Raw genomic sequence first — 11,508 nt, 5'->3', positions numbered from 1 at the left:
TTTTTTAAGCACTGGATGGGCTAATTCCTGCTCTCTGCCTGGCTGTGCGGGATTATGCTATGTATAGCCTCTTCTTGGGGCAAGGAACAGGGCAGAATTCCTTCATAATATTCAAGAGAACACTACTCTTGCTGGCACACATGGAAGTCCGTGCACCAACATGGTGTCTGGGTTAGGGGGGGTGTTCGTATGTTCCTCCCTTCCCCCAGCTACCTTGCACATAAGCTGCAATCAGTACCTAATACTATGCACCAGCTCAAAGTACAGCTTTGCTAGACATGCTCTGGTCCTGTCTGTGAACTCTTGCACTGCCTGCTGGATTGCTGTAGCAGAAGGTGAACTGGTCTCTCTGCTTTTTCCTGCTGCCGTGGTAGTGGCCTTTAAAAACACCTGAAGTAAGCCCTCTGTGTCATCTAAGATAAAAGTGGTAAGTTTTTAAAGACCACCATACTAGAGAACAATTTTGTAATTGAATTTCTTTGAGTTAATACATACATCCCAAACTCATACTGTACTGAATTGCTAAGTTCATCAGACTTTACATTTAAAATTACCATGACCTTTAAAAAATATTTCATTTGCACATGAGAAAATTCAGTGCCAAATACTGCCTTAGTCAGGTTGGCCTTTCAAATGTGATCGAGAGACCATCTGCATCTATACAACTAGAAAGAGCAATATACATTAACAAACCAGTTCATGCTGGAGTTCATTATGCTCCAAGAAACCCGCACCAAGATATAAAAGTAGCTTATTAACATAGAAAAATGCCAGTTATTCTAATTATGAGAAGGAGTGGAAGAAATCCTATTTAAGTGTGAAATTACTGTGAAGCCCTGGATTGATTTCCCCTTTTAATCAGTCTCTTGAGACCTCTAGCTAGAAAGAAGAATATCAGGTCACTACAGTGAGTGTCAGCATGGAACTATTATGTACCAGAATTATCATATTGAAGGCTTTCCACTCTCCATTTTAAAACTGGGTTACAGGCCATAGACAGCCTCCATTGGTTGCTTTTTGACAGTTTTTCTGGTGAAGTAAATTTGCGCTCTCTATACAAGAGCTTGGAGAACACTTGGGGTGAGTGGAGTATTGACAAATATTTTCTGGAATAAAAATCAGATTCATAACAGAAAGCAAAAGTCTCATGGATATTCATGCAGATGTATGATAAAACAAAGGTTGGTGCCAGAGGGCTTCAGATATTTCTTGGATTTCCCTTTTCTTATGAGATTCTCACTTGTCCAATCAGGTAGTAGAAACAATACCCTATGATTAAGGTGACTAATCGCAGCTAAAACAATTTTCAAAGAAACCATAGGCACAAATATGTTTGAACAATTTTGAATATCAGACAAATCTGTCCAATTCAAATAGAAAAAAATGGCTAATCTGCAAATAAATTATTTGCTGAGTAGACTTCTCGGTTCTGCTCTGTACCTGAATTAGCAAGCAGGAATACTAGGTAGATCTCTAAATACAAGATCAAAACTCATTGGTCTCCAAGACTAGTTTGATATAATCAATGGAGTTGAGTCCACTTACCTCAGGATGGAATTTGGCATCATTCAATCTGATCTCAGTTTTCTGATTTAAGCAATGTGAGATTAGAATCAGGCCACAAATTTCATTTTTAAATTTCCTTATCTGGGTTACTAATGTCACCACTTCTGATCATTATAAAGGAAATAATTTTTTAAAACATTTTTGCTATTTACATTATTTCTTTTGCATTTTATTTAGCTTGGCCATGAAAATTAGACTGGTGAATTTCTAAAATAAATAAATAAATATAAATAAATATATACTTCATGGGCATTCCTACTTTCTTATAATAATGTACTAGCATAATACTCTTCAGTAGAGCTGGTTCAGAATTGTATTTTATTTTCCACAAAACAATAGTTGAAAATGAAATTTTTTTGGTTGTGTCAACATTTTTCACAGAATTTTGTTTTGTTTGTTTTGAAACATTTTGACAAAAATGAAAATTCTCACAAAAAATTCTATTTAATCAAAAAGCTTTTTTGTGTATGTATCAAAAGTGTTTCAATGAGCTCTCCTCTCTATCTTAGGTTTTTCAGGATTACAGAGAAATGTTTATATTTTAAAAAGCCCCATTGTCTTCCAGGAAAAGATAAAATCATGTTAATATTTCCAATTGTATTAGTTTGTTGTAAAGCCCTTTTAAGAAAATAAAATCTGTCCTTTGGGCATAAAACTGCTTAATAGTGTCTTTAAGTCTGCCAGTTCAAAGTTATAAACTTTATTCTCAGATTCAATTCTTGCTGTGAACAGTGTCACTTTAAAGAGTCCTTTATTAAAACAAGATTCTTACACCAGGGGAGCAATATGGAAAGCTGTGATCAGAGATGACAGTTGGTTTACTCTTACCATTTGATAGCAAAACTTCAGTGCCATCTGTGGGAAACCACACAGGCAAATGTGTCATCACATCTAATAATGAAAAGAAGAAACAGACAGAACGTGCTGTAGAAACAGACTGCTTTAATTACCTCTTACACAATACTCTCAAAATTCACAAAGTACTGGGCAGGCACGTTGCTTATGCAAATGAGAATGCCATAACTTGGCAAGGTTTTGACCTTGTGAATTAAGCTTGCCCAGCAAAGATCCTCCAAACTATAAGTTCACTGACAAAAAACTTTAACACACAGTTAAGGTTGCCTGATGGTGTCTCATGCCTTTCCAGAATGCTGAGTTCATCAAAACTCAAACCTCTGAAAACCAGGAAATACAGAGTAAAGGTAAATGCCAACACAACCTTAACTTTGACCCCCAGTGCTGGCAATAGCCACTGTATGCACTCCAGCTGTGTTCTCTGAGTTAGATGTAGCTGTATTGAATGACGGAGGGACTAGCTAGGGAAGCTTGGCAGAGCTGTGACTGTGATATGAGGTGATCTGGGGGAATCCTGCCCCCCAAGGTGTGGGGGTCTGAGTGCATCTGCCTGCCCCTCACCCTGTGTGTGTGATGAAAAGAAACAGGTGCATGTGTATGTTGGGGAATGCAGTTCGCCTCATTTCAGTGTTGAGTTGTGTAGCATGCGTCAATGATGGTGCCCAGCAGCCCAGGAGTCTTCTTGGCCTGGAGACTGTCAGCAGTAAGTTGGGATATAAGAGCAGTGTGTGGGTGTTGAAATGGATAAATGAAAGTGTGGTGTTTGATGGAACCTATGTGTAACAGTGAAGGGGTTGTAAAATATAGCAGGTGTGGGCTAATTTTTGTGGAGTAGGCTCAGTGTTTGAGTGTACAGCAGGTGTAGGTAGCTCCTGTCCAGTGCACCAAAACACAAGTTTTTCCTTAGCAAAGAGAGGGCATTAGAGTCTGTTCTACAACTGCTGTGTGTCCTATTCCCTTAGTGATGTGGACTATCTGTCAAGAATGAATGTGAGTTATGTGTTTCATGGGTATCTTGGCACTTTGCTCAAAGATGGCAGAGTTAAGGTTGTTTTGGCCTGTACTTTAACTCCATATTTCCTGGTTTAGAAGTGTAAGTCTTAATTTACCTTAATGTTATTTCCTGATTTTCAGAGGTCTGAGTTTTAATGAACTCAGCATTCTGGAAAGGCACAAGAAACAAAGTTTTTTGTCAGTGAATTTCCTAAGTGTTTTTGTAGGAGTTAGTGTTCATTTAGACAGTTGTAGTTATCACATAGATTTGTGGCTGAGGCACTAGCTATGTGATTCCTAAGTGCTCCTCCTCCATCTTATATGTTTTTATAGCAGAATAGTGATAATGATTGTGCTTTGAACTATTTGGAGGGTAGAGTTCTGACTGGCCAGAGAGAGAAATCACAGACATGATCTATGGCCCAAAATCGTGACAGTTTTTTATTCCATGTTAGTTACAACAACTTTAAGCATGTGAGAGAAAAATGGCATCTCTCCTACACTGTGCCCTGCAACCCGCCCTCTCTCCCCCACAGCCATTTCCAGCTAACTCTCCCCTTCCTGTCTCATTAAGACATCATCATTCTAGAAGCCATTAGGGATAATTTTACACATTGAGGTGGAGTTGTAATTTACAGCTCATGGAGACATAGCTCAATCAGAGCTAGTTTGGGTAGCATGCTAAAAATAGAAGTGTAGCTGCAATGGTGTGAGGCACTGCCACCACTCATGCTTCCATGGCTACACTTCTATTGTTCACATCCTAGCTCAATCAGAGTTAGCACTGGTATGGCTCCTTGAGCTGGAAATTACAACCTCCATTGTAAACATATTCTACATAACTATTCTTGTATCACTCAGCATTTGATAGATGCATTGGACAAACTGGAACTTCATGATTCACATGATTAGAACTGATGTCCTTTAACTTATTTCTGCTAATACAGTGTTTCTTCTGTGTTGCCACAGGCAGACTTTGATTCTGTCTTCAAGGCAGACTTTGATTCTACCACTCCTATACTAGCTGGGGGGTCAGATTGGAAATAAGTGGTGCTACTCTCAAAGGCTTTGTCTACAACCCATACTCCACCCAGAGGTGACACTATAATTATAGGCCACTCAGGAGATGAGAAGATTTGCATATTAAAGACCTCCTTTCTTTCATGCTTCCTCTCACCAGCAGTGAAATAGCTGAAAGTATTGACATTTAAATAGTTGTTAGGCTTTAGAATTAACACCTACTGAGACCTACCAAGGCAGTTCACTTCTATAGCGATTATTTCAAACAGATTGTTGCAAAATGCCTATGCGTCATTCTCAACTTCCTGCCAAGGATAAGGTTTGAATTTACACTGCATGCATGTAGCTCACCTTCCATGGTCACAGCATGTCCCCTAGAGCCACCCATGTAATCTGAAAGTGGCCTGCCTGGAAACCCTCTTATCTAATCTTGCTTCACATGCACATCAATCTCTCTGGCCTGAGAGTTTTCGTACATACCTGTCTAGACAGTCAAACTCTTCCTTTAATAACATTTTCACTATTGCTTCGCCAAAGAGGTAGTGGGTGACATGCACTAGTGGAGGTAAATGTTGGCTGACCAAGCTCAGTGGGGAAATGATTGGAGACATGGTTTGAGTCCCAGCCATGCACAAAATAGTTGTAAGCAGCTCTTGATTTTGTAAAATGTTGGGAAAGGGTAGAGAGGGGTCTGTATCTCTGGAATTCCTTGCTCAAATGTGGACCACCATCACTACCCAGTACCCCATAAGGAACAGCCTCTTTCAAGACAATCTGAGTTTGCAGGCAGATTTAGAGCATTTTGGGTACGTCTACACTGTAACCGGGGGTGTGAATGACAGTCTGTGTAGATGTATCTGCCCTTCCCGTACTCTAGCTAGCTAGCTAGCTAAAAATAAAAGCAAGGATGCTGAAGTATTGGCTTCAATGCAGGCTGCACACGTCTGCCTGACCCCCACGGGTACATACTTGCTTGTGCAGCTAGCCCCGAAGCCTGCACCATGGCATCCTCACTTCTATTTTTAGCAAGCTAGCTAGAATAGAGCTAGCATGGGTAAATCTACGTAGGCTGCCATTCACACCCCGCACTGCAATGTAGGGTACGTCTACAAAAAGTGAGTTAATAGTAGTGTTAATATACAACCTCTAACTCGTTCCCTTCTCTATGCATTGCTCAATGCATCTTATTTTAATCTTAGAGCCAGATCATTTTCTTCTGTGGGAAAGCCTATTGAGTCAGAGGGGTTCTGAGGAAGGAAAGGTCCAAGGACATCCCTTTGCAGAGATTCTCCACATCCTCTTGTTGCAGAAGCAGGGTTTGTCTCCATCATGGAAAATATTGCTGGGCTCACATCAAATCCAGATCTGTGGCAGGGCCGAGTCCTCTGCATGGCGACCCTGTATCTTTATACTACGATTGTTCCCTGACAAGCCCTCTCCTGATTCCACAGTAGCACAGCTCCATTGGAGCCATACTTACCAGGCAGCACCTCCTAATAAGTAGTCCCAGCATCTGTCCTTTGGGGGAGGGGGAGCTGAGTAGGAAACTCAATGAAAAAGATCATTCAGCCCAAGCCCATTGGCCATACCCTTGAAAATAATGAGCACCCACAGCTTCCATGGACTTCACTTCTGAAAAACAGGCCACTTACTTAGATGACTAATTATGGATTTAGATATCCCACTTTAGGTGTCAAAGAGAGAAAAAGTTGGCCTGTATGTTGATACAGAACACAACTAAGGACAGACAGTTAATCAAGTCTTATTCTTTTGTAATGGGGAAGAAACAAAAGTATATTTGAGGTGTAGTAAATATACCCTCTGGGTAAGTTATAGCATCTAGAGTTTCTGAAAACTTAGTAAAGTCATAAAATTCATAAGTGGCCCAACCATTACCACTATACATGTGTGTAAAGTAAGAGTGATTTGCTGTCCTTTGTGAAAGTAGAATGAATTATATTGTGGAAGTAGAATGAATTAAAGAAATGCTGTATGTTCCTTTAAGCAGGAATGAGGAATATTGAGATAAAGTTGTCAGGAAGAGGAACATTAAGGTATTGAACAATGGGTCCACTTAAGCAGATGGTGGACATTAACAGGAAATTGGTGAGAGTTAATAAGGACATGAGATATGTGTCTAGCCCCAGGTAAACTTACCAGTTCTGCTCCCTTTGTAATCTTGTTAATTTCGCGCCCTTTTATCTGTATAAATAAGGTGGTTTGAGCCTTGTATGGGACTCACATTTTCTGGGTGTATTAGCAGAGCGCTTTTGCTAATAAACAGAGTGGTCTGAAAAATTGTGAGTCCTGAGTCTGACTTTGACACCTTGAATGGACAGGTTACTGTTATTTGAAATGAACCTGAAGCTAAAAGACAATGAGTAAAATTCAGCTTTGGAAGCACCACTTACATGTATCTATCTAAATTTTTATAAGGTCACTCATCACCGTAGAATCTTCAATAGACTTACATCCATTTTGCCAGGATTGAATTTGGTTCCATACTGTTCTATTACCTCTGTATTAGATTTTCCACATCCCCTGAGATCCAGAATGGTCTGTTTAGCAAATATTTATTCAAACATTATTTTTCCATAGACCACCCCCGCCAAATCTTTTGAATTTATTCCTTATTGTAATAAAACTGTTAGTTGCTGAACAATGAAAGAATACTCTCATATAGCATCCTTCAGAGGGGTGTCACAGGCACATTGCAACAAAACTTGCTTAAGATGGTCAACATGGAAATACTGGAGCAACATGATCTGTAACAGCTGTGGATCTGGCCCTACTTTCTGAGATGAGGCATTTAAACAGGTGGTATTTGATCATTTGCTCACTTTACACTATGCTCCTTCTATTTATCCAATTTCTTCTTAATTACAGAGGAAACTCATTGATTCCCATCTCAGGTAGATCCAGGAGGAATTAATGAATTTTGCAAGTTAGTGATTAAATAAACAATTAGAATAATAATGCAATGAGACTGCACCACCAAGAGGTAATTGGTTCATTTAGAACCTGATCCTGTTAAATGCAGGGAGTCTTCTCTGATGTGCTGAGCACCTGGGATTTCCTTTGGCCTCAGTGGGAGTTGAAGGGATGAGGTACCTTGTAGGGAGCACTTGACAAAAAGCTACATTGGGCCTTTATTATGGCAATCTACTCAGTTTCAATTATTTAGGATAGTATAAGAGAGTATTCATAGTATAGCAGATATTCTGTGGTATGTTTTGAAATCTTAGTAATGAGAGGGAAGGGAGGGAAACTTTTTTTGAGATTATAAGAAAAGTTGTTTAGTTACATGTAGAGGAGTGAGGTTCTAGTGCACACAGTTCTCTGTCTGGGCACATCACCACAGAAAATATTCCCACTTCTAACTTTCCCACTAAGATTCCTGGCTGGAATGATTTAGTTGTGGATTGGTCCTGCTTTGAGCAGGGGGTTGGACTAGATGACCTCCTGAGGTCCCTTCCAACCCTGATATTCTATGATTTTATGTTTCTATGAAGACTAGCCCTTATTCTAGTCAAGACTGTGGTAACAAATTACTTCCAAATTTTCTAGTGGATTCAGAAATTGCAAACAAAACTGTCTTGTAAAAGTGCAAAAGCAACTAGCATTACTGAAAATGCTTTGGTGCTGAAATCACAGGTGCTTTTAGTTAATGATCTTGAATTGGTTTTTTTTTTCCCCTTAATTGGAACGGATGCCTCAAAGAAGGAAAATAAGATTTTCCCAGTAACTGTTTATTATTTTTCAGACTGAAGGGATTAAAAATGGCTTGATTTTTACCATGGTAACAATGAGACGAGTGATGCCATTGCTGCACATATGTCAAACGTTATAGAAGAAAATGGCTTTAGTATAAACTGTGTGTTTTCTTCTGTAGCTGATAATGCCTTAGATAATTTTGGGAAACACAGGTCAGTTTATCAGAAGCTGAAACAATTGAATGAGAAGAATGATTCAGATTGGATATAAGTACCATGTAATTCATAACCGTTAAAAACGGAATGAAAGCTTTGCGTTTTGATGGAGAATGTCTTATTGTGAAAGCGTATAGACAGTTCTCTTCTTCCACTAAAGAGAGAGAATCTCTTTGTTCATTTTTTTGACTTTGCAGAAATTGAGAATAAGGAACATCTATGTCATGTACCTACAAAGTGGCTGTCCCATCTGCTGCAATAGAATGTCTTACCCTGACCTGCATTAAAGGTATACTTTGATTGGAGGGGGGGGAAGAATGTGCCAAGATTCTATGGGAAGCATTCAGTAAAGATGATCAGGAGTCTCCTCCTCTTTGTTATATTTACTTCCTGCATAACCTGATGTCAATATTTTATTAGGCACTCAAAAACCTAGAATGCAATGATGCCAACTGCACAGAACTAGACTGTTTCATGGAGGGTTTTAATTCTAAACTAAAGAGAAGGAAAAAACAAGTTCTATGGACAATCAGCTCAGACTATTTTGCACTAAATCTCTCTGTGTAGTAGTAGAAAATGTGAGGAGGAAGCAGATAGGCATTGTCAAGACAGATCACGTGCCTTGAGAAATGGTACGATTTCAAGGTACTAGTTTTCAGACAAATGTAATCCTCTCACTGGAGAAGGAAGTGGAATGATTTGATATTGAGAAGTTGGCTAAAGTTCTTCGACTTGAGATTGATTTTTGATGAGTTATATGATGATCGCAGCATTTGATAGCAAAAAAAAAAAAGGACAAATGGGGGGAAGTTTTCAAGCAAAAGGAAAACAACCAAATTTTTAAACTCGTATCTTTCATGCTTTCAATTCTAGTCTCAAACACATACTGTGAAAGGATTTTCAGCGTATGACTCAGCTTTGGAAAAAAGAAAGGATTAAGTGAAAGTATTGAGTTAGAGGTGCAGCTAAACTACAGAATGTCTTGCACTGATTATTATGAATGGGTCAAAAACTCTCCAGACTGGCTGAAAGCAGCAAGAAGCCAGACTAAGTCCAGGTTTAAGAATAAAGAAACAATGAACAAAGATCTTCAGCTACAAGAGACCCAACTTGTATAAGGTCCATGCAATAACATTTATTCATTTTTGTTAAGACTAATGAATGAATTTTTGCTGTCTCCATCATTTGGTTATGGTATGCTATTTTCTTTAGTCATTTTTAAATAATGGAATTCTCATGCACACACAGACACAACCATTTAAACGTGCATTAAAAGTAAAGTAGCCTAAACCCCATCGTCCTTTTAAAAATTAGATTCACACGATTACAACTGGTGATTTCTTGATATTGTTCATTTATGTAATGTGCTTGAAATTTTTGTGCCTATGAAAAATCTGATACATACACACACACACACACACACACACACACACACACACACACACACACACACACACACACACACACACACTGGTCCTTATTTTCCACTGGGGGATGAACTGCAGGCAAACCACTCACTACACAGTAAACGTGTTTTGGAATAGCTCAGTCCTTAAAGCCATTCTGTCGTGTGATGAAACTTCCCAGAATATGTCCAACTAGAGTTGGCCACCATAGAATGTCCTTGGGGCAGGACCACCAAGCAGGTTGGGGGTCCTGAACAACCAAGAGGAGCTCCAGTACTGACTGCTGGAGGAATAGTACTGACTGAGGGTGAGAAGTGGAAACAGCTGTCATAGGAGCCTTAGAAATAGCCAAAGGGGCTTCAGCTCTGTTGGCAGCCACAAAGGACCATGGATTGGTGACTGCAAGTAACCCATACATGAGATGGACACACGGGGAACTTGCTGGCAAAGCAGGAGCATGCATTGGTAGCTGTGGGAACTGCTGCTGGGAAGAGGTCAGCTGAGAAGGTGACTTGCTCCTGGTGGCTGATGCCTGGAGAGGGAAATAATAGCTACTAGCTGGACCAGACCCTGACAGCAATAACCCTGGAAAAGAGGGAATTAAATTACAAGCTCAGCAGCTGCAGAATGGCTGGTGGAGGGCATGTCTGGTAGGCTGAAAGTTCATTGGCGCTGCCTATGCACCTGTCTGGATGCCAGTGTGGCAAACGCCATTTGTATAATCATTACCTGATGCACTCTCCATAATGTTAGTGAGGGGAAGGGAGAGGCTTCTGCCCTGAGTGGGCTCAGGACAGGTCTGGTTTGCAAACTCTGCACAGACAGCTGGATCCCACCCACATGCACACTGGTCCTGGTCCTGGTTCCCAGCCAGCAAGGGAAATCAGGAAGACAGAGGATGACACCGCACTGGGCCAAAGGCCACCTTCACACTTTGTACAGCTGCTGGAAATGCACACAAGGGAACATTGGTACATCCGTGTGATGCTACTTAGCTTTGGGAGGGTTTTGTTTCCCTGTAGTTGAAGGTCATTAGCCATTTGTTCCTGTAATATTGCACACATTAAAGACAACTATGACAGGGTCCCTCCACTGGGTTATCTCCTTAGGGTGGGGTTTGTGTTGTGGAGAGTGGCAGCTGAGTTGTAACATGGTCATTGGGCTATATTTTTGTGTTCACTAGTCACGCTTGTCTACAAACCTGTTATCGGGTGTACTCAGTCTCTCTTAAGGACCTTATGAAGATTTGCTTGTGTGGGGTGCATGCAGCCCTTCTTACTTTTAACCATTCATGGTCAGCAGTGCTAGCAGCACTGATCCATGCTATGATTGAACCTGGTTAAGGTTTTGGGGGGGAAGGAGGGGCAGTTTGTGCACAGGGTAGTGGCAGGTGCTGTCATTGCCTGTATTGTTGCTGGAATTGTTTTAATTTTCTGCATCTGAACTAAATGACAAAGATGTTCATCTACCTCTTTTCTGTATGGTAGAATTCTGCTGCACTGAAAACTAGTAGTGCTTTCTGTTAGCATGTAACACAAAGGGCACTTTCCCCATCCCTCCTGTATATCTTGGGACCGGGCATTTTTCTGCAGCTGGTGTAGGGGTGAAGAACAGACTGAAGAGTGTTTTGCAGTATCCAGGCACCAAACAGTTATTCCATTCAGTTTCATATACTGAACCTGAAAACATCTTCACTTCAGTATATTTAGAAAGGAGGGGCCTTGACACACAAGTCAAAG

The 11,508-nt window shown here is 40.3% G+C and overlaps 1 long non-coding RNA gene across 2 annotated transcripts; it reads left to right on the top strand.

Annotated features, from left to right (window-relative positions):
- Positions 1-287: 287 nt before the first annotated feature.
- On the top strand, positions 288-11,098 carry LOC135981289 (uncharacterized). 2 transcript variants are annotated; one of them, XR_010598249.1, is made up of 3 exons: positions 288-427; positions 8,561-8,652; positions 9,237-11,098. It is a non-coding gene; the product is annotated as an uncharacterized LOC135981289 (long non-coding RNA). The 2 variants fall into 2 exon arrangements; XR_010598248.1 differs by lacking the exon at positions 288-427 and adding an exon at positions 7,482-7,541.
- The last annotated feature ends 410 nt before the right edge of the window (positions 11,099-11,508 follow it).

Source organism: Chrysemys picta, chromosome 2, assembly GCF_011386835.1.
Source record: "Chrysemys picta bellii isolate R12L10 chromosome 2, ASM1138683v2, whole genome shotgun sequence".
NCBI classification, from domain to species: domain Eukaryota; kingdom Metazoa; phylum Chordata; order Testudines; family Emydidae; genus Chrysemys; species Chrysemys picta.
Note: the sequence above shows the minus strand (reverse complement) of the source record. Positions and strands in the feature narration are given on the sequence as shown.